Source organism: Carica papaya, chromosome 5, assembly GCF_054855325.1.
Source record: "Carica papaya isolate Zhongbai chromosome 5, ASM5485532v1, whole genome shotgun sequence".
NCBI lineage: Eukaryota > Viridiplantae > Streptophyta > Magnoliopsida > Brassicales > Caricaceae > Carica > Carica papaya.
The window spans coordinates 27,363,627-27,387,193 of NC_142313.1; the positions used below are offsets into that span (position 1 = coordinate 27,363,627).

Here is a 23,567-nt window from a genome sequence, read left to right on the forward strand (position 1 = left end):
GATCATACCAGCACTAATGCAACGGATTCTATCAGAACTCCGTAGGTAAGGGTGCTTGGGCGAGAGTAATACTAGCATGGGTTACCTCCTGCGAAGTCCTTATATTTCAACCATTTTCTTGTGAAGTCCTCGTGTTGCACCCATCTTTTTGCAGATGATTCTTTCGACGTTACGCGCGACTTGAATTATGGTCCTCAGGTTTATTCGCAAATGTGAGTCACGGCGCCGTAGCATTTTACTTGATATTAGAACGAGAACGGGAGGTGCAGTGCGCACGCACAAGGAAACAAATGACGGCAGGGGGAAGAAAGGGGAATGAGTTTATGTATTTGCAGCGCAAAATTAAACAGCTGCGATCATACCAGCACTAATGCACCAGATCCCATCATAACTCTGCATTTAAGTGTGCTTAGGCGAGAGTAGTACTCGGATGGGTGTCCTCCTGGGAAGTCCTCGTGTCGCACTAATTTTTTTTTTTTCAGATGTGCCGTTCAACATTATGCGCGACTTTAATTATGGTCCGCAGATTTATCCGCAAATGTGAGTTACGGTGCCGTGGCATTTTACTTGATATTTGAACGAGAACGAGAGGTGCAGTGCGCATGCACAAGGAAACAAATGACGGGAGGGGGAAGAAAGGATAAGGAGTTTATGTATTTGCAGCGCGAAATTAAACAGGTTCGATCATACCAGCACTAATGCACCGGATCCCATCAAAATTCCGCAGTTAAGTGTGCTTGGGAGAGAGTAGTACTCAGATGGGAGACCTCTTGGGAAGTCCTCGTGTCACACTAATTTTTTTTCAGACGGGTCGTTCGACGTTACGCGTGACTGGAACTAGGGTCCACTGGTTTATACACAAATGTGAGTCAAGAAGTAAGGGCATTTTAATCGATATTAGAACGAGAAGGATGGATGCAGAGTGCACGCACAAGGAAACAAATGACGGGTGGAGGAAGAAAGGGGAATGAGTTTATGTATTTGCAGCGCAAAATTTAACAAGTGCGATCATACCAGCACAAATGCACCGGATCCCATCAGAACTCCGCAGTTAAGTTTGCTTTGGTGAAAGTAGTACAATGATGGGTTACCTCGTGGGAAGTTCTCGTGTTGCACCCATTTTTTTTTTTTCAGATGTGCCGTTCGACGTTACGCGCGACTTTAATTATGGTCCGCAGATTTATTAGCAAATGTGAGTCACGGCGCCGTGGCATTGTACTTGATATTTGAACGAGAACGAGAGGTGCGTGCGCAGATTTATTCGCAAATGTGAGTCACGGCGCCGTGGCATTGTACTTGATATTTGAACGAGAACGAGAGGTGCAGTGTGCACGCACTTGGAAACAAATGACGGGAGGGGGAAGAAAGGAGAAAGAATTTATGTTTTTGAAGCGCAAAATTAAACAGGTGCGATCATACCAGCACTAATGCACCGGATCCCATCAGAACTCCGCAGTTAAGTGTGCTGGGGCGAGAGTAGTACTCAGATGGGTGACCTCCTGGGAAGTCCTCGTGTCGCACTAATTTTTTTTCAGACGGGTCGTTCGACGTTACGCGCGACTGGAACTAGGGTCCACTGGTTTATACGCAAATGTGAGTCAAGAAGTAAGGGCATTTTAATCGATATTAGAACGAGAAGGATGGATGCAGAGTGCACGCACAAGGAAACAAATGACGGGAGGAGGAAGAAAGGGGAATGAGTTTATGTATTTGCAGTGCGAAATTTAACAGGTGCGATCAAACCAGCACAAATGCACCGGATCCCATCAGAACTCCGCAGTTAAGTGTGCTTTGGTGAAAGTAGTACAATGATGGGTTACCTCGTGGGAAGTTCTCGTGTTGCACCCATTTCTTTTTTTCAGATGTGCCGTTCGACGTTACGCGCGACTTTAATTATGGTCCGCAGATTTATTCGCAAATGTGAGTCACGGCGCCGTGGCATTGTACTTGATATTTGAACGAGAACGAGAGGTGCAGTGCGCACGCACTTGGAAACAAATGACGGGAGGGGGAAGAAAGGAGAAAGAATTTATGTTTTTGCAGCGCAAAATTAAACAGGTGCGATCATACCAGCACTAATGCACCGGATCCCATCAGAACTCCGCAGTTAAGTGCGCTTGGGCTAGAGTAGTACTCGGATGGGTGACCTCCTGGGAAGTCCTCGTGTCGCACTAATTTTTTTTTCAGACGGGTCGTTCGACGTTACCCGCGACTGGAACTATGGTCCGCTGGTTTATACGCAAATGTGAGTCAAGAATTAGGGGCATTTTAATCGATATTAGAACGAGAAGGAGAGGTGCAGTGTGAACGCACAAGGAAACAAATGATGGGAGGGGGGGAGGGAAGAAGGAGTGTATGTATTTTCAAGACGAAATAAAACAGGTGCGGTCACACCAGCAAAAATGCACCGGATCCCATCAGAACTCCGCAGTTAAGTGTGCTTTGGCAAAAGTAGTACAATGATGGGTTACCTCCTGGGAAGTTCTCGTGTTGCACCCATTTTCTTTTTTTCAGATGTGCCGTTCGACGTTACGCGCGACTTTAATTATGGCCCGCAGATTTATTCGCAAATGTGAGTCACGGCGCCGTGGCATTTTACTTGATATTTGAACGAGAACGAGAGGTGCAGTGCGCACGCACAAGGAAAAAAATCACGGGAGGGGGAAGAAAGGAGAAGGAGTTTATGTATTTGCAGCGCGAAATGAAACAGGTGCGATCATACCAGCACTAATGCAACGGATTCTATCAGAACTCCGTAGGTAAGGGTGCTTGGGCGAGAGTAGTACTAGCATGGGTTACCTCCTGGAAAGTCCTTATATTTCATCCATTTTCTTGTGAAGTCCTCGTGTTGCACCCATTTTTTTGCAGATGATTCTTTCGACGTTACGCGCGACTTGAATTTTGGTCCTCAGGTTTATTCGCAAATGTGAGTCACGGCGCTGTACCATTTTACTTGATATTAAAACGAAAACGGGAGGTTCAGTGCGCACGCACAAGGAAACAAATTACGGGAGGGGGAAGAAAGAAGAAGGAGTTTATGTATTTACAGCGCGAAATGAAATAGGTGCGATCATACCAGCACTAATGCAACGGATTCTATCAGAACTCCGTAGGTAAGGGTGCTTAGGCGAGAGTAGTACTAGCATGGGTTACCTCCTGCGAAGTCCTTATATTTCACCTATTTTCTTGTGAAGTCCTCATGTTGCACCCATTTTTTTGCAGATGATTCTTTTGACGTTACGCGCGACTTGAATTATGGTCCTCAGGTTTATTCGCAAATGTGAGTCACGGCGCTGTAGCATTTTACTTGATATTAGAACGAGAACGGGAGCTGCAGTGCGCACGCACAAGGAAACAAATGACGAGAGGGGGACGAAAGGGGAATGAGTTTATGTATTTACAGCGAAAAATTAAACAGGTGCAATCATTCCAGCATTAATGCACCGGATCCCATCAGAACTCCGCAGTTAAGTATGCTTGGGCGAGAGTAGTACTCGGATGGGTGACCTCTTGGGAAGTCCTCGTGTCGCACCAATTTTTTTTCAAACGGGTCGTTCGTCGTTACGCGCGACTGGAACTAGGGTCCGCTGGTTTATACGCAAATGTGAGTCAAGAAGCAGGGGCATTTTAATCGATATTAGAACGAGAATGAGAGGTGAAGTGTGAACGCACAAGGAAACAAATGACCGGCGGGGGAAGAAAGGAGAAGGAGTGTATGTATTTGCAGCGCAAAATTAAACAGGTGCGATCATATCAGCACTAAAGCCCCGGATCCCATCAGAACTCCGCACTTAAGTGTGCTTGGGCGAGGGTAGTAGTCGGATGGGTGACAACTTGGGAAGCCCTCGTGTTGCACTTATTTTTTTCGGATGGGTTGTTCGACGTTACGCGCGAATGGAATTATAAACCGCTGGTTCATTTGCAAAGGTGAGTCACGGTGCCGGGGCATATTACTTGATATTAGAACGAGAAAGAGAGATGCAGAGTGCACGCACAAGGAAACAAATGACAGGAGGGGGGATGGGAGGAGAAAGAGTGTATGTATTTGCAGTGCAGAATGAAACATGAGGAATCATACCAGCACTAATGCAACGGATTCTATCAGAACTCCGCAGTTAAGGGTGCTTGGGCGAGAAAAGTACTCAGATGGGTGACCTCCTGCGAAGTCCTTATATTTCACCCATTTTCTTGGGAGGTCCTCGTGTTGCACCCATCTTTTTGCAGATGATTCTTTCGACGTTAAGCGCGACTTGATTTATGGTTTGCAAGTTTATCCGGAAATGTGAGTCACGACGCCGTGGTATTTTACTTGATATTAGAACGAGTACGGGAGGTGCAGTGCGCACGCATAAGGAAACAAATGACGGGATGAGGAAGAAAAGAGAAGGAGTGTATGTATTTGAAGCGCAAAATTAAACAAGTGGCATCATACCAGCACTAATGCACTGGATCCCATCAGAACTCTGCAGTTAAGTGTGCTTGGGCGAGAGTAGTACTCGGATGGGTGACCTCTTGGGAAGTCCTCATATCGCAACAATTTTTTTTCAGATGGGTCGTTCGACGTTACGCGCGACTGGAACTATGGTCCACTGGTTTATACGCAAATGTGAGTTAAGAATCAGGGGCATTTTAATCGATATTAGAACGAGAAGGAGAGGTGCAGTGTGAACGCACAAGGAAACAAATGATGGGAGGGGGGGAGGGAAGAAGGAGTGTATGTATTTTCAGCACGAAATTAAACATGTGCGGTCACACCAGCACAAATGCACCGGATCCCATCAGAACTTTGCAGTTAAGTGTGCTTGGGCGAGAGTAGTATTCGGATGGGTGACCTCTTGGGAAGTCCTTATATTTCATCCATTTTCTTGTGAAGTCCTCGTGTTGCACCTATTTTTTTGCAGATGATTCTTTCGACGTTACGCGCGACTTGAATTTTGGTCCTCAGGTTTATTCGCAAATGTGAGTCACGGCGCCGTGGCATTTTACTTGATATTAGAACGAGTACGGGAGGTGCAGTGCGCACGCACAAGGAAACAAATGACGGGAGGAGGAAGAAAAGAGAAGGAGTGTATGTATTTGAAGCGCAAAATTAAACAAGTGGAATCATACCAGCACTAATGTACTGGATCCCATCAGAACTCTGCAGTTAAGTGTGATTTGGCGAAAGTAGTACAATGATGGGTTACCTCCTAGGAAGTTCTCGTGTTGCACCCATTTTCTTTTTTTCAGATGTGCCGTTCGATGTTACGCGCAACTTTAATTATGGTCCGCAGATTTATTCGCAAATGTGAGTCACGGTGCCGTGGCATTTTACTTGATATTTGAACGAGAACGAGAGGTGCAGTGCGCACGCACAAGGAAACAAATGACGGGAGGGGGAAGAAAGGAGAAGGAGTTTATGTATTTGCAGCGCCAAATTAAACAGGTGCGATCATACCAGCACTAATGCACCGGATCCCATCAGAACTCCGCAGTTAAGTGTGCTTGGGCGAGAGTAGTACTCGGATGGGTGACATCCTGGGAAGTCCTCGTGTCGCACTAATTTTTTTTTCAGACGGGTCGTACGACGTTACACGCGACTGGAACTAGGGTCCACTAGTTTATACGCAAATGTGAGTCAAGAAGCAGGGGCATTTTAATCGTTATTAGAACGAGAATGAGAGGTGAAGTGTGAACGCACAAGGAAACAATTGATGGGAGGGGGAGGGAAGGAGAAGGAGTGTATGTATTTTCAGCGCGAAATGAAACAGGTGCGATCATAACACACTAATGCAATGGATTCTATCATAACTCCGTAGGTAAGGGTGCTTGGGCGAGAGTAGTACTAGCATGGGTTACCTACTGCGAAGTCCTTATATTTCACCCATTTTCTTGTGAAGTCCTCGTGTTGCACCCATTTTTTTGCAGATGATTCTTTCGACGTTACGCGCGACTTGAATTATGGTCCTCAGGTTTATTCGCAAATGTGAGTCACCGCGCTGTAGCATTTTACTTGATATTAGAACGAGAACGGGAGGTGCAGTGCGCACGCACACGGAAACAAATGACAGGAGGGGGAAGAAAGGGGAATGAGTTTATGTATTTGCAGCGCGAAATTAAACAGGTGTTATTATACCAGCACTAATGCATCTGATCCCATCAGAACTCCGCAGTTAAGTGTGCTTGGGCGATATTAGTAATCGGATGGGTGACCTCTTGGGAAGTCCTCGTGTCGCACCAATTTTTTTTCAGACGGGTCGTTCGACATTACGCGCGTCTGGAACTAGGGTCCGCTGGTTTATACGCAAATGTGAGTCAAGAAGCAGGGGCATTTTAATCGATATTAGAACGAGAATGAGAGGTGAAGTGTGAACGCACAAGGAAACAAATAACGGGAGGGGGAAGAATGGAGAAGGAGTGTATGTATTTGCAGCGTGAAATTAAACAGGTGCGATGATACCAGCACTAAATCTCCGGATCCCATCAGAACCCCGTAGTTAAGTGTGCTTGGGCGAGGGTAGTACTCGGATCGGTGACCACTTGGGAAGCCCTCATGTTGCACCAATTTTCTTTCAGATGGGTTGTTCGACGTTACGCGCGAATGGAATTATAAACCGCTGGTTCATTTGCAAAGGTGAGTCACGGTGCCGTTGCATATTACTTGATATTAGAACGAGAAAGAGAGATGAAGAGTGCACGCACAAGGAAACAAATGACGGGAGGAGGGATGGAAGGAGAAAGAGTGTATGTATTTGCAGTGCAGAATGAAACATGAGGGATCATACCAGCACTAATGCAACGGATTCTATCAGAACTCGACAGTTAAGGATGCTTGGGCGAGAGTAGTACTCAGATTGGTGACCACTTAGGAAGTCCTCGTGTTGCACCCATTTTCTTGGGAGGTCCTCGTGTTGCACCCATCTTTTTATAGATGATTCTTTCGACGTTACGCGCGACTTGATTTTATGGTCCGCAGGTTTATTCGCAAATGTGAGTCACGGCGCCGTGGCATTTTACTTGATATTAGAACGAGTACAGGAGGTGCAGTGCGCACGCACAAGGAAACAAATGACGGGAAGATGAAGAAAAGAGAAGGAGTGTATGTATTTGAAGCGCAAAATTAAACAAGTGGCATCATACCAGCACTAATGCACTGGATCCCATCAGAACTCTGCAGTTAAGTGTGCTTGGGCGAGAGTAGTACTCGGATGGGTGACCTCTTGAGAAGTCTTCGTATCGCAACAATTTTTTTTCAGATGGGTCGTTCAACGTTACGCGCGACTGGAACTATGGTCCACTGGTTTATACGCAAATGTGAGTCAAGAATCAGGGGCATTTTAATCGATATTAGAACGAGAAGGAGAGGTGCAGTGTGAACGCACAAGGAAACAAATGATGGGAGGGGGGGAGGGAAGAAGGAGTGTATGTATTTTCATCACGAAATTAAACAGGTGCGGTCACACCAGCACAAATGCACCGGATCCCATCAGAACTCCGCAGTTAAGTGTGCTTTGGCGAAAGTAGTACAATGATGGGTTACCTCCTTGGAAGTTCTCGTGTTGCACCCATTTTCTTTTTTTCAGATGTGCCGTTCGACGTTACGCGCGACTTTAATTATGGTCCGCAGATTTATTCGCAAATGTAAGTCACCGCGCCGTGGCATTTTACTTGATATTAGAACGAGAACGAGAGGTGCAGTTCGCACGCACAAGGAAGCAAATGACGGGAGGGGGAAGAAAGGAGAAGGAGTTTATGTATTTGCAGCGCAAAATTAAACAGGTGCGATCATACCAGCACTAATGCACCGGTATTAGGGTCCATTGGTTTATACGCAAATGTGAGTCAAGAAGCTGGGGCATTTTAATCGATATTAAAACGAGAAGAAGAGATGCAGAGTGCACGCACAAGGAAACAAATGACGGGAGGGGGGATGGAGGGAGAAAACGTGTATGTATTTGCAGCGCAGAATGAAACATGAGCCATCATACCAGCACCAATGCAACGGATTCTATCAGAACTCTGCAAGTTAAGGGTGCTTGGGCGAGAGTAGCACTAGCATTGGTGACCTACTGCGAAGTCCTTATATCTCACCCATTTTCTTAAGAAGTCCTCGTGTTGCACCCATTTTTTTGCAGATAATTCCTTCGACGATACGCGCGACTTGAATTATGGTCCTCAGGTTTATTCACAAATGTGAATCACGGCACCGTAGCATTTTACTTTATATTAGAAGGGGCACGGGAGGTGCAGTGCGCACGCACAAGGAAACAAATGACAGGAGGGGGAAGAAAGGAGAAGGAGTTTATGTATTTGCAGCGCGGAATTAAACGGGTGCGATCATACCAGCACTAATGAACTGGATCCCGTCAGAACTCTGCAGTTAAGTGTGCTTTGGCGAGAGTAGTACTCGGATTGGTGATCTCCTGGGAAGTCCTTGTGTCGCACCAATTTTTTTTCAGACGGGTCGTTCGACGTTACGCGCGACTGGAACTATGGTCCGCTAGTTTATACGCAAATGTGAGTCAAGAAGCATTGGCATTTTAATCGATATTAGAACGAGAAGGAGAGGTGCAGTGTGAACGCACAAGGAAACAATTGATGGGAGGGGGAGGGAAGGAGAAGGAGTGTATGTATTTTCAGCAAGAAATGAAACAGGTGCGATCATACCAGCACTAATGCAACGGATTCTATCAGAACTCCGTAGGTAAGGGTGCTTGGGCGAGAGTAGTACTAGCATGGGTTATCTCCTGCGAAGTCCTTATATTTCACCCATTTTCTTGTGAAGTCATCGTGTTGCACCCATTTTTTTGCTGATGATTCTTTCGACATTACGCGCGACTTGAATTATGGTCCTCAGGTTTATTTGCAAATGTGAGTCACGGCGCCGTGGCATTTTACTTGATATTAGAACGAGAACGGGAGGTGCAGTGCGCACGTACAAGGAAACAAATGACGGGAGGGGGAAGAAAGGGGAATGAGTTTATGTAATTGTAGCGCAAAATTAAATGGGTGCGATCATACCAGCACTATTGCACCGGATCCCCTCAGAACTCCGTAGTTAAGTGTGCTTGGGTGAGATTAGTACTCGGATGGGTGACCTCCTGGGAAGTCCTCGTGTCACACCAATTTTTTTTCAGACGGGTCGTTCGACGTTAGGCGCGTCTGGAACTAGGGTCCGCTGGTTTATACTTAAATGTGAGTCAATAAGCAGGGACATTTTAATCGATATTAGAACGAGAATGAGAGGTGAAGTGTTAACGCACAAGGAAACAAATGACGGGAGGGGGAAGAAAGGAGAAGGAGTGTATGTATTTGCAGCGCGAAATTAAACAGGTGCGATCATACCAGCACTAAAGCCCCGGATCCCATCAGAACTTCGTAGTTAAGTGTGCTTGGGCGAGAGTAGTACTTGGATGGGTGACCACTTGGGAAGCCCTCGTGTTGTACCTATTTTTTTTCGGATGGGTTGTTCGACGTTACGCGCGAATGGAATTATAAACCGCTGGTTCATTTGCAAAGGTGAGTCACGGTGCCGGGGCATATTACTTGATATTAGAACGAGAAAGAGAGATGCAGAGTGCACGCAAAAGGAAAGAAATGACGGGAGGTGGGATGGGAGGAGAAAGAGTGCATGTATTTTCAGTGCAGAATGAAACATGAGGGATCATACCAGCACTAATGCAACGGATTCTATCAGAACTCCGCAGTTATGGGTGCTTGGGCGAGAAAAGTACTCGGATGGGTGACCTCATGCCAAGTCTTTATATTTCACCCATTTTCTTGGTAGGTCCTCGTGTTGAACCCATCTTTTTGTAGATGATTCTTTCGACGTTACGCGCGACTTGATTTATGGTCCGCAGGTTTATTCGCAAATGTGAGTCACGGCGCCGTGGCATTTTACTTGATATTAAAACGAGCACGGGAGGTGCAGTGCGCACGCACATGGAAACAAATGATGGGAGGAGGAAGAAAAGAGAAGGAGTGTATGTATTTGAAGCGCAAAATTAAACAAGTGGCATCATACCAGCACTAATGCACTGGATCCCATCAGAACTCTGCAGTTAAGTGTGCTTGGGCGAGTGTAGTACTCGGATGGGTGACCTCTTGGGAAGTCCTCGTATCGCAACAATTTTTTTTCAGATGGGTCGTTCGACGTTACGCGCGACTGGAACTATGGTCCGCTGGTTTATACGCAAAAGTGAGTCAAGAATCAGGGACATTTTAATCGATATTAGAACGAGAAGGAGAGGTGCAATGTGAACGCACAAGGAAACAAATGATGGGAGGGGGGGAGGGAAGATGGTGTGTATGTATTTTCAGCACGAAATTAAACATGTGCGGTCACACCAGCACAAATGCACCAGATCCCATAAGAACTCCGCAGTTATGTGTGCTTTGGCGAAAGTAGTACAATGATGGGTTACCTACTGGGAAGTTCTCGTGTTGCACCCATTTTTTTTTTTCAGATGTGCCGTTTGACATTACGCGCTACTTTAATTATGGTCCGCAGATTTATTCGCAAATGTGAGTCACGGCGCCGTGGCATTTTACCTGACATTTGAACGAGAACGAGAGGTGCAGTGCGCACGCCCAAGGAAACAAATGACGGGAGGGGGAAGAATGGAGAAGGAGTGTATGTATTTGCAGCGCGAAATGAAACAGGTGCGATCATACCAGCACTAATGCAACGGATTCTATCAGAACTCCGTAGGTAAGGATGCTTGGGCGAGAGTAGTACTAGCATGGGTTACCTCCTGCGAAGTCCTTATATTTCACCCATTTTCTTGTGAAGTCCTCCTGTTGCACCCATTTTTTTGCAGATGATTCTTTCGACATTACGCGCGACTTGTATTATGGTCCTCAGGTTTATTCGCAAATGTGAGTCACGGTGCTGTAACATTTTACTTGATATTAGAACGAGAATGGGAGGTGCAGTGCGCACGCACAAGAAAACAAATGACGGGAGGGGGAAGAAAGGGGAATGAGTTTATGTATTTGCAGTGCAAAATTAAACAGGTGCGATCATACCAGCACAAATGCACTGGATCCCATCAGAACTCCGCAGTTAAGTGTGCTTTGGTGAAAGTAGTACAATGATGGGTTACCTCGTGGGAAGTTCTCGTGTTGCACCCATTTTCTTTTTTTCAGATGTGCCGTTCGACGTTACGCGCGACTTTAATTATGTTCCGCAGATTTATTCTTAAATGTGAGTCACAGCTCCGTGGCATTTTACTTGATATTTGAACGAGAACGAGAGGTGCAGTGCGCACGCACAAGGAAACAAATGACGGGAGGGGAAAGAAAGGGCAAGGAATTTATGTATTTGCCGCCCAACATTAAACATGTGCGATCATACCAGCACTAATGCACCGGATCCCATCAGAACTCCGCAGTTAAGTGTGCTTGGGCGAGAGTAGTACTTGGATGGGTGACCTCCTTGGAAGTCCTCAAGTCGCACTATTTTTTTTTCAGACGGGTCGTTCGACGTTACGTGCGACTGGAATTAGGGTCCACTGGTTTATACGCAAATGTGAGTCAAGAAGCAAGGGCATTTTAATCGATATTAGAACGAAAAGGAGAGATGTAGAGTGCACGCACAAGGAAACAAATGACGGAAGGGGGGATGGAGGGAGAAAAAGTGTATGTATTTGCAGCGCAGAATGAAACATGAGCAATCATACCAGCACCAATGCAACAGATTCTATCAGAACTCCGCAAGTTAAGGGTGCTTTGGCGAGAGTAGCACTAGGATGGGTGACCTCCTGCGAAGTCCTTATATTTCACCCATTTTTTTGCAGATGATTCTTTCGACGATACGTGGGACTTGAATTATGGTCCTCAGATTTATTTGCAAATGTGAGTCACGGCACCGTAGCATTTTACTTGATATTAGAAAGAGCACGGTAGGTGCAGTGCGCACGCACAAGGAAACAAATGACGGGAGGGGGAAGAAAGGAGAAGGAGTTTATGTATTGGCAGCGCGGAATTAAACGGGTGCGATCATACCAGCACTAATGCACCGGATCCCATTAGAACTCCGCAGTTGAGTGTGCTTGGGCGAGAGTAGTTCTTGGATGGGTGACCTCCTGGGAAGTCCTCGTGTCGCACCAATTTTTTTTCAGACGGGTCGTTCGACGTTACGCTCGACTGGAACTGGGGTCCGCTGGTTTATACGCAATTGTGAGTCAAGAAGCAGGGGCATTTTAATCGATATTAGAACGAGAAGGAGAGGTGCAGTGTGAACGCACAAGGAAACAATTGATGGGAGGGGGAGGGAAGGAGAAGGAGTGTATGTATTTTCAGCACGAAATGAAACAGGTGCGATCATACCAGCACTAATGCAACGGATTCTATCAGAACTCCGTAGGTAAGGGTGCTTGGGCGAGAGTAGTACTAGCATGGGTTACCTCCTGCGAAGTCCTTATATTTCACCCATTTTCTTGTGAAGTCCTCGTGTTGCACCCATTTTTTTGCAGATGATTCTTTCGATGTTACGCGCGACTTGAATTATGGTCCTCAGGTTTATTCGCAAATGTGAGTCACGGCGCTTTAGCATTTTACTTGATATTAGAACGAGAACGGGAGGTGCAGTGCGCACGCACAAGGAAACAAATGACGAGAGGGGGAAGAAAGGGGAATGAGTTTATGTATTTGCAGCGCAAAATTAAACAGGTGCGATCATACAAGCACTAATGTACCGGATCCCATCAGAACTCTGCAGTGAAGTGTGCTTGGGCGAGATTAGTACTCGGATGGGTGACCTCCTGGGAAGTCCTCGTGTCGCATCAATTTTTTTTCAGACGGGTCGTTCGACGTTACGCGCGTCTGGAACTATGGTCCGCTGGTTTATACGCAAATGTGAGTCAAGAAGCAGGGGCATTTTAATCGATATTAGAACGAGAATGAGAGGTGAAGTGTGAACGCACAAGGAAACAAATGACGGGAGGGGGAAGAAAGGAGAAGGAGTGTATGTATTTGCAGCGCCAAATTAAACAGGTGCGATCATACCAGCACTAAAGCTCCGGATCCCATCAGAACTCTGCAGTTAAGTGTGCTTGGGCGAGAGTAGTACTCGGATGGGTGACCACTTGGGAAGCCCTCGTGTTGCAACTTTTTTTTTTCAGATTGGTCGTTCGACGTTATGCGCGACTGGAACTATGGTCCGCTGGTTTATACGCAAATGTGAGTCAAGAATCAGGAGTATTTTAATCGATATTAGATCGAGAAGGAGAGGTGCAGTGTGAACGCACAAGGAAACAAATTATGGGATGGGGGAGGGAAGAAGGAGTGTATGTATTTTCAGCACGAAATTAAACAGGTGCGGTCACACCAGCACAAATGCACCGGATCCCATCAGAACTTCACAGTTAAGTGTGCATTGGCGTAAGTAGTACAATGATGGGTTACCTCCTGGGAAGTTCTCGTGTTGCACCCATTTTCTTTTTTTCAGATGTGCCGTTCGACGTTACGCGCGACTTTAATTATGGTCCGCAGATTTATTCGCAAATGTGAGTCACGGCGCCGTGGCATTTTACTTGATATTTGAACGAGAACGAGAGGTACAGTGCGCACGCACAAGGAAACAAATGACGGGAGGGGGAAGAAAGGAGAAGGAGTTTATGTATTTACAGTACAAAATTAAATAGGTGCGATCATACCAGCACTAATGCACCGGATTCCATTAGAACTCCGCAGTTAAGTGTGTTTGGGCGAGATTAGTACTCGGATGGGTGACCTCCTGGGAAGTCTTCTTGTCGCACTAATTTTTTTTTTTCAGACGGGTCGTTCGACGTTACGTGCGACTGGAACTAGGGTGCACTGGTTTATACACAAATATGAGTCAATAAGCAGGGGCATTTTAATCGATATTAGAACGAGAAGGAGAGGTGTAGTGTGAACGCACAAGGAAACAATTGATGGGAGGGGGAGGGAAGGAGAAGGAGTGTATGTATTTTCAGCACGAAATGAAACAAGTGCGATCATACCAGCACTAATGCAACGGATTCTATTAGAGCTCCGTTGGTAAGGGTGCTTGGGCGAAAGTAGTACTAGCAAGGGTTACCTCCTGCGAAGTCCTTATATTTCACCCATTTTCTTGTGAAGTCCTCGTGTTGCACCCATTTTTTTGCAGATGATTCTTTTGACGTTACGCGCGACTTGAATTATGGTCCTCAGGTTTATTCGCAAATTTGAGTCACGGCACCGTAGTATTTTACTTGACATTAGAACGAGCACGGGAGGTGCAGTGCGCACGCACAAGGAAACAAATGACGGGAGGGAGAAGAAAGGAGAAGGAGTTTATGTATTTGCAGCGCGAAATTAAACGGGTGCGATCATACCAGCACTAATGCACCGGATCCCATCAGAACTCCGCAGTTAAGTTTGCTTGGGCGAGAGTAGTACTCGGATGGGTGACCTCCTAGGAAGTCCTCGTGTCGCACCATTTTTTTTTCAGACGGGTCGTTCGACGTTACGCGCGACTGGAACTGGGGTCCGCTGGTTTATACGCAAATGTGAGTCAAGAAGCAGAGGCATTTTAATCGATATTAGAACGAGAAGGAGAGGTGTAGTGTGAACGCACAAGGAAACAATTGATGGGAGGGGGAGGGAAGGAGAAGGAGTGTATGTATTTTCAGCACGAAATGAAACAAGTGCGATCATACCAGCACTAATGCAACGGATTCTATCAGAGCTCCGTTGGTAAGGGTGCTTGGGCGAAAGTAGCACTAGCAAGGGTTACCTCCTGCGAAGTCCTTATATTTCACCCATTTTCTTGTGAAGTCCTCGTGTTGCACCCATTTTTTTGCAGATGATTCTTTTGACGTTACGCACGACTTGAATTATGGTCCTCAGGTTTATTCGCAAATTTGAGTCACGGCACCGTAGTATTTTACTTGACATTAGAACGAGCACGGGAGGTGCAGTGCGCACGCACAAGGAAACAAATGACGGGAGGGAGAAGAAAGGAGAAGGAGTTTATGTATTTGCAGCGCGAAATTAAACGGGTGCGATCATACCAGCACTAATGCACCGAATGCCATCCGAACTCCGCAGTTAAGTGTGCTTGGGCGAGAGTAGTACTCGGATGGTTGACCTCCTGGGAAGTCCTTGTGTTGCATAAATTTTTTTTCAGACGGGTCAATCGACGTTACGCGCGACTGGAACTATGGTCCGCTGGTTTATACGCAAATGTGAGTCGAGAATCAGGGGTATTTTAATCGATATTAGAACGAGAATGAGAGGTGCAGTGTGAACGCACAAGGAAACAAATGATGGGAGGGGGGGAGGGATGAAGGAGTGTATGTATTTTCAGCACGAAATGAAACAGGTGCGATCATACCAGCACTAATGCATTGGATTCTATCAGAACTCCGTAGGTAAGGGTGCTTGGGCGAGAGTAGTACTAGCATGGGTTACCTCCTGCGAAGTCCTTATATTTCACCCATTTTCTTGTGAAGTCCTCGTGTTGCACCCATCTTTTTGTAGATGATTCTTTCGACGTTACGCGCGACTTGATTTATGGTCCGCAGGTTTATTCGCAAATGTGAGTCACGGCGCCGTGGCATTTTACTTGATATTAGAACGAGTACGGGAGGTGCAGTTCGCACGCACTAGGAAACAAATGACGGGATGGGGAAGAAAAGAGAAGGAGTGTATGTATTTGCAGCGCGAAATTAAACAGGTGCGATTATACGAGCACTAATGCACTGGATCCCATCAGAACTCTGCAGTTAAGCGTGCTTGGGAGAAAATAGTTCTCGGATGGGTGACCTCTTGGGAAGTTCTCGTATCGCAACAATTTTCTTTTAGATGGGTCGTTCGACGTTACGCGCGTCTAGAACTAGAGTCCGCTTGTTTATACGCAAATGTGAGTCAAGAATCAGGGGCTTTTTAATCGATATTAGAACGAGAAGGAGAGGTGCAGTGTGAACGCACAAGGAAACAAATGATGGGAGGGGGGAAAGGATGAAGGAGTGTATGTATTTTCAGCACGAAATGAAACAGGTGCGATCATACCAGCACTAATGCATTGGATTCTATCAGAACTCCGTAGGTAAGGGTGCTTGGGCGAGAGTAGTACTAGCATGGGGTACCTCCTGCGAAGTCCTTATATTTCACCCATTTTCTTGTGAAGTCCTCGTGTTGCACCCATTTTTTTGCAGATGATTCTTTCGACGTTACGCGCGACTTGTATAATGGTCCTCAGGTTTATTCGCAAATGTGAGTCACGGCGCTGTAGAATTTTACTTGATATTAGAACGAGAACGGGAGGTGCAGTGCGCACGCAAAAGGAAACAAATGACGGGAGGGGAAGAAAGGGGAATGAGTTTATGTATTTGCAGCGCAAAATTAAACAGGTGCGATCATACCAGCACTAACGCACCGGGTGACCTCATGGGAAGTCCTCGTGTCGCGCCAATTTTTTTTTCAGACGGGTCGTTTGACGTTACGCGCGTCTGGAACTAGGGTCCGCTGGTTTATACGCAAATGTGAGTCAAGAAGCAGGGGCATTTTAATCGCTATTAGAATGAGAATGAGAGGTGAAGTGTGAACTCCACAAATGATGGGAGGGGGAAGAAAGGAGAAGGAGTGTATGTATTTACAGCGGGAAATTAAACAGGTGCGATCATACCAGCACTAAAGCTCCGGATCCCATCAGAAGTCTGCAGTTAAGTGTCCTTGGGCGAGGGTAGTACTCGGATGGGTGACCACCTGGGAAGCCCTCGTGTTGCACCTATTTTTTTTCGGATGGGTTGTTAGACGTTACCCGTGAATGGAATTATAAACCGCTGGATCATTTGCAAAGGTGAGTCACGGTGCCGGGGCATATTACTTGATATTAGAACGAGAAAGAGAGATGCAGAGTGCACGCACAAGAAAACAAATAACGGGAGGGGGGATGGAATGAGAAAGAATGTATGTATTTGCAGTGCGGAATGAAACATGAGGGATCATACCAGCACTAATGCAACGGATTCTATCAGAACTCCGCGGTTAAGGGTGCTTGGGCGAGAAAAGTACTCGGATGGGTGACCTCCTGCGAAGTCCTTATATTTCACCCATTTTCTTGGGAGATCCTCGTGTTGCACCCATCTTTTTGCAGATGATTCTTTCGACGTTACGGGCGACTTGATTTATGGTCCGCAGGCTTATTCGCAAATGTGAGTCACGGCGCCGTGGCATTTTACTTGATATTAGAAGGAGTACGGGAGGTGCAGTGCGCACGCACAAGGAAACAAATGACGCGAGGAGGAAGAAAGGAGAAAGAGTGTATGTATTTGAAGCGCAAAATTAAACAAGTGGCGTCATACCCGCACTAATGCACTGGATCCCATCAGAACTCTGCAGTTAAGTGTGCTTGGGCGAGAGTAATACTCGGATGGGTGACCTCTTGGAAAGTCCTCGTATCGCAACAATTTTTTTTCAGATGGGTTGTTCGACGTTACGCGTGACTGAAACTATGGTCTGCTGGTTTATACGCAAATGTGAGTCAAGAATCAGGGGCATTTTAATCGATATTAGAACGAGAAGGAGATGTGCAGTGTGAACGCACAAGGAAACAAATGATGGGAGGGGGGGAGGGAAGAAGGAGTGTATGTATTTTCGGCACGAAATTAAACAGGTGCGGTCACACCAGCACAAATGCACCGGATCCCATCAGAACTCTGCAGTTAAGTGTGCTTTGGCAAAAGTAGTACAATGATGGGTTACCTCCTGGGAAGTTCTCGTGTTGCACCCATTTTCTTTTTTTCAGATGTGCCGTTCGACGTTACGCGTAACTTTAATTATGGTCCACAGATTTATTCGCTAATGTGAGTCACGGCGCCGTGGCATTTTACTTGATATTTGAACGAGAACGAGAGGTGCAGTGCGCACGCACAAGGAAACAAATGACGGGAGGGGGAAGAAAGGAGAAGGAGTGTATGTATTTGCGGCGCGAAATGAAAGAGGTGCGATCATACCAGCACTAATGCAACAGATTCTATCAGAACTCCGTAGGTAAGGGTGCTTGGGCGAGAGTAGTACTAGCATGGGTTACCTCCTACGAAGTCCTTATATTTGACCCATTTTCTTGTGAAGTCCTCGTGTTGCACCCATTTTCTTTTTTTCAGATGTGCCGTTCGACGTTACGCGCGACTTTAATAATGGTCCGCAGATTTATTCGCAAATGTGAGTCACGGCGCCATAGCATTTTACTTGATATTAGAACGAGAAAGAGAGATGCAGGGTGCACGCACAAGGAAACAAATGACGGGAGGGGGGATGGAAGGAGAAAGAGTGTATGTATTTGCAGTGCAGAATGAAACATGAGGGATCATACCAGCACTAATGCACCTGATCCCATCAGAACTCTGCGGTTAAGGGTGCTTGGGCGAGAAAAGTACTCGGATGGGTGACCTCCTGCGTAGTTCTTATATTTCACCCATTTTCTTGGGAGGTCCTCGTGTTGCACCCATCTTTTTGCAGATGATTCTTTCGACGTTACGCGCGACTTGATTTATGGTCCGCAGGTTTATTCGCAAATGTGAGTCACGGCGCCGTGGCATTTTACTTGATATTAGAACGAGTACGGGAGGTGCAGTGCGCACGCACAAGGAAACAAATGACGGGAGGAGGAAGAAAAGATTAGGAGTGTATGTATTTGAAGCGCAAAATTAAACAAGTGGCATCATACCAGCACTAATGCACTGGATCCCATCAGAACTCTGCAGTTAAGTGTTCTTGGGCGAGAGTAGAACTCGGATGGGTGACCTCTTGGGAAGTCCTCGTATCGCAACAATTTTTTTTCAGATGAGTCGTTCGACGTTACGCGCGACTGGAACTATGGTCCGCTGGTTTATACGTAAATGTGAGTCAAGAATCAGGGGCATTTTAATCGATATTAGAACGAGAAGGGGAGGTGCACTGTGAACGGAAAAGGAAACAAATGATGGGAGGGCGGGAGGGAAGAAGGAGTGTTTGTATTTTAAGGACGAAATTAAACAGGTGCGGTCACACAGCACAAATGCACCGGATCCCATCAGAACTCCGCAGTTAAGTGTGCTTTGGCGAAAGTAGTACAATGATGGGTTACCTCTTGGGAAGTTCTCGTGTTGCACCTATTTTTTTTTTCAGATGTGCCGTTCGACGTTACGCGCGACTTTAATTATGGTCCGCAGATTTATTCGCAAATGTGAGTCACGGCACCGTGGCATTTTACTTGATATTTGAATGAGAACGAGAGGTGCAGTGCGCACGCACAAGGAAACAAATGACAGGAGGGGAAAGAAAGGAGAAGGAGTGTATGTATTTGCAGCGTAAAATGAAATAGGTGCGATCATATCAGCACTAATGCAACGGATTCTATCAGAACTCCGTAGGTAAAAGTGCTTGGGCGAGAGTAGTACTAGCAAGGGTTACCTCCTGCGAAGTCCTCGTGTTGCACCCATTTTTTTGCAGATGATTCTTTCGACGTTACGTGCGACTTGTATTATGGTCCTCAGGTTTATTCGCAAATGTGAGTCACGGCGCTGTAGCATTTTACTTGATATTAGAACGAGAACGAGAGGTGGAGTGCACACGCACAAGGAAACAAATGGGGGGAGGGGGAAGAAAGGGGAATGATTTTATGTATTTGCAGCGCAAAATTAAACAGGTGCGATCATACCTGCACTAATGCACCGGATCCCATCAGAACTCCGCTGTTAAGTCTGCTTGGGCGAGATTAGTACTCAGATGGGTGACCTCCTGGGAAGTCCTCGTGTCGCACCAATTTTTTTTCAAACGGGTCGTTCGACGTTACGCTCGTCTGGAACTAGGGTCCGCTGGTTTATACGCAAATGTGAGTCAAGAAGCAGGGGCATTTTAATCGATATTAGAACGAGAATGAGAGGTGAAGTGTGAACGCACAAGGAAACAAATGACGGGAGGGGGAAGAAAGGAGAAGGATTGTATGTATTTGCAGCGCGAAATTAAACAGGTGCGATCATACCAGCACTAAAGCTCCGGATCCCATCAGAACTCCGCAGTTAAGTGTGCTTGGGCGAGGGTAGTACTCGGATGGGTGACCACTTGGGAAGCCCTCGTGTTGCACCTTTTTTTTCTCGGATGTGTTGTTCGACATTACGCGCGAATGGAATTATAAACCGCTGGTTAATTTACAAAGGTGAGTCACGGTGCTGGGGCATATTACTTGATATTAGAACGAGAAAGAGAGATGCAGAGTGCACGCACAAGGAAACAAAAGACGGGAGCGGGGATGGGAGGAGAAAGAGTGTATGTATTTGCAGTGCAGAATGAAACATGAGGGATCATACCAGCACTAATGCAACGGATTCTATAAGAACTCCGTAGTTAAGGGTGCTTGGCCGAGAAAAGTACTCGGATGGGTGACCTCCTGCGAAGTCTTTATATTTCACCCATTTTCTTGGGAGGTCCTCGTGTTGCACCCATCTTTTTGCAGATGATTCTTTCGACGTTACGCGTGACTTGATTTATGGTCCGCAGGTTTAGTCGCAAATGTGAGTCACGGCGCTGTGGCATTTTACTTGATATTAGAACGAGTACGGGAGGTGCAGTGCGCACGCAGAAGGAAACAAATGACGGGAGGATGAAGAAAAGGGAAGGAGTGTATGTATTTAAAGCACAAAATTAAACAAGTGGCATCATACCAGCACTAATGCACTGGATCCCATCAGAACCCTGCAGTTAAGTGTGCTTGGGCGAGAGTAGTACTCGGATGGGTGACCTCTTGGGAAGTCCTCGTATCGCAACAATTTTTTTTCACATGGGTCGTTCGACGTTACGCGCGACTGGAACTATGGTCCGCTGGTTTATACGCAAATGTGAGTCAAGAATCAGGGGTATTTTAATCGATATTAGAACGAGAAGGAGAGGTGCAGTGTGAACGCACAAGGAAACAAATGATGGGAGGGGGCGAGGGAAGAAGGAGTGTATGTATTTTCAGCACGAAATTAAACAGGTGCGGTCACACCAGCACGAATGCACCGGATCCCATCAGAACTCCAAAGTTAATTGTGCTTTGGCGAAAGTAGTACAATGATGGGTTACCTCCTGGGAAGTTCTCGTGTTGCACCCATTTTCTTTTTTTCAGATGTGCCGTTCGACGTTACGCGCGACTTTAATTATGGTCCGCAGATTTATTCGCAAATGTGAGTGACGGCGCCGTGGCATTTTACTTGATATTTGAACGAAAACGAGAGGTGCAGTGCGCACGCACAAGGAAACAAATAACGGGAGGGGGAAGAATGGAGAAGGAGTTTATGTATTTACAGCGCGAAATTAAACAGGTGCGATTATACCAGCACTAATGCACCGGATCCCATCAGAACTCCGCAGTTAAGTGTGCTTGGGTGAGTGTAGTACTCGCATGGGTGACCTCCTGGGAAGTCCTCGTGTCGCACCAATTTTTTTTCAGACGGGTCGTTCGACTTTACGCGCGACTGGAACAAGGCTCCGCTGGTTTATACGCAAATGTGAGTCAAGAAGCAGGGGCATTTTAATCGATATTAGAACGAGAAGGAGAGGTGCAGTGTGAACTCACAAGGAAACAATTGATGGGAGAGGGAGGGATGGAGAAGGAGTGTATGTATTTTCAGCACGAAATGAATAAGGTGCGATTATACCAGCACTAATGCAACGGATTCTATCAGAACTCCGCAGGTAAGGGTGCTTGGGCGAGAGTAGTACTAGAATGGGTTACCTCCTGCGAAGTCCTTATATTTCTCCCATTTTCTTGTGAAGTCCTCGTGTTGCACCCATTTTTTTGCAGGTGATTCTTTCGACGTTACGCGCGACTTGAATTATGGTCCTAAGGTTTATTCGCAAATGTGAGTCACGGCGCTGTAGCATTTTACTTGATATTAGAACGAGAACGGGAGGTGCAGTGCGCACGCACAAGGAAACAAATGACAGGAGGGGGAAGAAAGAGGAATGAGTTTATGAATTTGTAGCGCAAAATTAAATAGTTGCGATCATACCAGCACTAATGCACCGGATCCCATTAGAACTCCGCACTTAAGTGTGCTTGGGCGAGATTAGTACTCGGATGGGTGACCTCCTGGGAAGTCCTCGTGTCGCACCAATTTTTTTTCAGACGGGTCGTTCGATGCTACGCGCCTCTGGAACTAGGGTCCGCTGGTTTATACGCAAATGTGACTCAAGAAGCAGAGGCATTTTAATCGATATTAGAACGAGAAGGAGAGATGAAGTGTGAACACACAAGGAAACAAATGACGGAGGGGGAAGAAAGGAGAAGGAGTGTATGTATTTGCAGCGCGAAATTAAACAGGTGCGATCATACTAGCACTAAAGCCCCGGATCCCATCAGAACTCCGCAGTTAGGTGTGCTTGGGCGAGAGTAGTACTCGGATGGGTGACCACTTGGGAAGCCCTCGTGTTGCACCTTTTTTTTCTCGGATGTGTTTTTCGACGTTACGCGCGAATGGAATTATAAATCGCTGGTTCATTTACAAAGGTGAGTCACGGTGCTGGGGCATATTACTTGATATTAGAACGAGAAAGAGAGATGCAGAGTGCACGCACAAGGAAAGAAATGACTGGAGGGGGGATGGGAGGAGAAAGAGTGTACGTATTTGCAGTGCAGAATGAAACATGAGGGATCATACCAGCACTAATGCAACGGATTCTATCAGAACTCCGCAATTAAGGGTGCTTGGGCGAGAAAAGTACTCGGATGGGTGACCTCCTGCGAAGTCCTTATATTTCACCCATTTTCTTGGGAGGTCCTTGTGTTGCACCCATCTTTTTGCAGCTGATTCTTTCGACGTTATGCGCGACTTGATTTATGGTCCGCAGGTTTAGTCGCAAATGTGAGTCACGGCGCTGTGGCATTTTACTTGATATTAGAACGAGTACGGGAGGTGCAGTGCGCACGCACAAGGAAACAAATGACGGGAGGATGAAGAAAAGGGAAGGAGTGTATGTATTTAAAGCGCAAAATTAAACAAGTGGTATCATACCAGCACTAATGCACTGGATCCCATCAGAACTCCGCAGTTAAGCGTGCTTGGGCGAGAGTAGTACTCGGATGGGTGACCTCTTGGGAAGTCCTCGTATCACAACGATTTTTTTTCACATGGGTCGTTCGACGTTACGCGCGACTGGAACTATGGTCCGCTGGTTTATACGCAAATGAGAGTCAAGAATCAGGGGCATTTTAATCGATATTAGAACGAGAAGGAGAGGTGCAGTGTGAACGCACAAGGAAACAAATGATGGGAGGGCGGGAGGAAAGAAAGAGTGTATGTATTTTCAGCACCAAATTAAACAGGTGCGGTAATACCAGCACGAATGCACCGGATCCCATCAGAACTCCGCAGTTAAGTGTGCTTTGGCGAAAGTAGTACAATGATGGGTTACCTCCTCGGAAGTTCTCGTGTTGTACCCATTTTCTTTTTTTCAGATGTGCCGTTCGACGTTACGCGCGACTTTAATTATGGTCCGCAGATTTATTCGCAAATGTGAGGGACGGCGCCGTGGCATTTTACTTTATATTTGAACGAGAACGAGAGGTGCAGTGCGCACGCACAAGGAAACAAATGACGGGAGGGGGAAGAAAGGAGAAG

General features: G+C 46.4%; 6 non-coding genes and 38 pseudogenes across 6 annotated transcripts; all 44 read left to right on the plus strand.

The window, feature by feature from the left end:
* Positions 1-348: 348 nt before the first annotated feature.
* Positions 349-467, plus strand: LOC148256887 (5S ribosomal RNA; annotated as a pseudogene).
* Positions 468-676: 209 nt separating this feature from the next.
* LOC148256888 (5S ribosomal RNA) lies at positions 677-795 on the plus strand (annotated as a pseudogene).
* A 205-nt stretch (positions 796-1,000) lies between these two features.
* LOC148256889 (5S ribosomal RNA) lies at positions 1,001-1,119 on the plus strand (annotated as a pseudogene).
* A 286-nt stretch (positions 1,120-1,405) lies between these two features.
* Positions 1,406-1,524, plus strand: LOC148256890 (5S ribosomal RNA). Its single transcript, XR_015821068.1, has one exon. It is a non-coding gene; the product is annotated as a 5S ribosomal RNA (ribosomal RNA).
* A 205-nt stretch (positions 1,525-1,729) lies between these two features.
* On the plus strand, positions 1,730-1,848 carry LOC148256891 (5S ribosomal RNA; annotated as a pseudogene).
* A 208-nt stretch (positions 1,849-2,056) lies between these two features.
* LOC148256892 (5S ribosomal RNA) lies at positions 2,057-2,175 on the plus strand (annotated as a pseudogene).
* A 205-nt stretch (positions 2,176-2,380) lies between these two features.
* LOC148256893 (5S ribosomal RNA) lies at positions 2,381-2,499 on the plus strand (annotated as a pseudogene).
* A 917-nt stretch (positions 2,500-3,416) lies between these two features.
* LOC148256894 (5S ribosomal RNA) lies at positions 3,417-3,535 on the plus strand (annotated as a pseudogene).
* Positions 3,536-3,740: 205 nt separating this feature from the next.
* On the plus strand, positions 3,741-3,859 carry LOC148256895 (5S ribosomal RNA; annotated as a pseudogene).
* Positions 3,860-4,419: 560 nt separating this feature from the next.
* LOC148256896 (5S ribosomal RNA) lies at positions 4,420-4,537 on the plus strand (annotated as a pseudogene).
* Positions 4,538-4,741: 204 nt separating this feature from the next.
* On the plus strand, positions 4,742-4,860 carry LOC148256897 (5S ribosomal RNA; annotated as a pseudogene).
* Positions 4,861-5,423: 563 nt separating this feature from the next.
* LOC148256898 (5S ribosomal RNA) lies at positions 5,424-5,542 on the plus strand. Its single transcript, XR_015820743.1, has one exon. It is a non-coding gene; the product is annotated as a 5S ribosomal RNA (ribosomal RNA).
* A 559-nt stretch (positions 5,543-6,101) lies between these two features.
* LOC148256899 (5S ribosomal RNA) lies at positions 6,102-6,220 on the plus strand (annotated as a pseudogene).
* A 205-nt stretch (positions 6,221-6,425) lies between these two features.
* LOC148256900 (5S ribosomal RNA) lies at positions 6,426-6,544 on the plus strand (annotated as a pseudogene).
* Positions 6,545-7,106: 562 nt separating this feature from the next.
* Positions 7,107-7,224, plus strand: LOC148256901 (5S ribosomal RNA; annotated as a pseudogene).
* A 204-nt stretch (positions 7,225-7,428) lies between these two features.
* Positions 7,429-7,547, plus strand: LOC148256902 (5S ribosomal RNA; annotated as a pseudogene).
* A 761-nt stretch (positions 7,548-8,308) lies between these two features.
* On the plus strand, positions 8,309-8,427 carry LOC148256903 (5S ribosomal RNA; annotated as a pseudogene).
* A 559-nt stretch (positions 8,428-8,986) lies between these two features.
* LOC148256904 (5S ribosomal RNA) lies at positions 8,987-9,105 on the plus strand (annotated as a pseudogene).
* Positions 9,106-9,310: 205 nt separating this feature from the next.
* On the plus strand, positions 9,311-9,429 carry LOC148256905 (5S ribosomal RNA). The gene has a single exon (XR_015820384.1). It is a non-coding gene; the product is annotated as a 5S ribosomal RNA (ribosomal RNA).
* Positions 9,430-9,990: 561 nt separating this feature from the next.
* Positions 9,991-10,108, plus strand: LOC148256906 (5S ribosomal RNA; annotated as a pseudogene).
* Positions 10,109-10,993: 885 nt separating this feature from the next.
* LOC148256907 (5S ribosomal RNA) lies at positions 10,994-11,112 on the plus strand (annotated as a pseudogene).
* Positions 11,113-11,321: 209 nt separating this feature from the next.
* LOC148256908 (5S ribosomal RNA) lies at positions 11,322-11,440 on the plus strand (annotated as a pseudogene).
* A 531-nt stretch (positions 11,441-11,971) lies between these two features.
* On the plus strand, positions 11,972-12,090 carry LOC148256909 (5S ribosomal RNA; annotated as a pseudogene).
* Positions 12,091-12,649: 559 nt separating this feature from the next.
* On the plus strand, positions 12,650-12,768 carry LOC148256910 (5S ribosomal RNA; annotated as a pseudogene).
* Positions 12,769-12,973: 205 nt separating this feature from the next.
* LOC148256911 (5S ribosomal RNA) lies at positions 12,974-13,092 on the plus strand. The gene has a single exon (XR_015819877.1). It is a non-coding gene; the product is annotated as a 5S ribosomal RNA (ribosomal RNA).
* Positions 13,093-13,295: 203 nt separating this feature from the next.
* On the plus strand, positions 13,296-13,414 carry LOC148256912 (5S ribosomal RNA; annotated as a pseudogene).
* A 209-nt stretch (positions 13,415-13,623) lies between these two features.
* LOC148256913 (5S ribosomal RNA) lies at positions 13,624-13,742 on the plus strand (annotated as a pseudogene).
* Positions 13,743-14,304: 562 nt separating this feature from the next.
* Positions 14,305-14,423, plus strand: LOC148256914 (5S ribosomal RNA). The gene has a single exon (XR_015820541.1). It is a non-coding gene; the product is annotated as a 5S ribosomal RNA (ribosomal RNA).
* Positions 14,424-14,982: 559 nt separating this feature from the next.
* Positions 14,983-15,101, plus strand: LOC148256915 (5S ribosomal RNA; annotated as a pseudogene).
* Positions 15,102-15,659: 558 nt separating this feature from the next.
* LOC148256916 (5S ribosomal RNA) lies at positions 15,660-15,778 on the plus strand (annotated as a pseudogene).
* Positions 15,779-16,598: 820 nt separating this feature from the next.
* On the plus strand, positions 16,599-16,717 carry LOC148256917 (5S ribosomal RNA; annotated as a pseudogene).
* Positions 16,718-17,278: 561 nt separating this feature from the next.
* LOC148256918 (5S ribosomal RNA) lies at positions 17,279-17,396 on the plus strand (annotated as a pseudogene).
* A 204-nt stretch (positions 17,397-17,600) lies between these two features.
* On the plus strand, positions 17,601-17,719 carry LOC148256919 (5S ribosomal RNA; annotated as a pseudogene).
* A 1,245-nt stretch (positions 17,720-18,964) lies between these two features.
* LOC148256920 (5S ribosomal RNA) lies at positions 18,965-19,082 on the plus strand (annotated as a pseudogene).
* A 207-nt stretch (positions 19,083-19,289) lies between these two features.
* LOC148256921 (5S ribosomal RNA) lies at positions 19,290-19,408 on the plus strand (annotated as a pseudogene).
* Positions 19,409-19,613: 205 nt separating this feature from the next.
* LOC148256922 (5S ribosomal RNA) lies at positions 19,614-19,732 on the plus strand (annotated as a pseudogene).
* A 205-nt stretch (positions 19,733-19,937) lies between these two features.
* LOC148256923 (5S ribosomal RNA) lies at positions 19,938-20,056 on the plus strand. Its single transcript, XR_015820206.1, has one exon. It is a non-coding gene; the product is annotated as a 5S ribosomal RNA (ribosomal RNA).
* Positions 20,057-20,617: 561 nt separating this feature from the next.
* On the plus strand, positions 20,618-20,735 carry LOC148256924 (5S ribosomal RNA; annotated as a pseudogene).
* A 204-nt stretch (positions 20,736-20,939) lies between these two features.
* On the plus strand, positions 20,940-21,058 carry LOC148256925 (5S ribosomal RNA; annotated as a pseudogene).
* Positions 21,059-21,267: 209 nt separating this feature from the next.
* Positions 21,268-21,386, plus strand: LOC148256926 (5S ribosomal RNA; annotated as a pseudogene).
* A 559-nt stretch (positions 21,387-21,945) lies between these two features.
* On the plus strand, positions 21,946-22,064 carry LOC148256927 (5S ribosomal RNA; annotated as a pseudogene).
* A 204-nt stretch (positions 22,065-22,268) lies between these two features.
* LOC148256928 (5S ribosomal RNA) lies at positions 22,269-22,387 on the plus strand (annotated as a pseudogene).
* A 560-nt stretch (positions 22,388-22,947) lies between these two features.
* LOC148256929 (5S ribosomal RNA) lies at positions 22,948-23,064 on the plus strand (annotated as a pseudogene).
* A 206-nt stretch (positions 23,065-23,270) lies between these two features.
* LOC148256930 (5S ribosomal RNA) lies at positions 23,271-23,389 on the plus strand (annotated as a pseudogene).
* Positions 23,390-23,567: the final 178 nt, after the last annotated feature.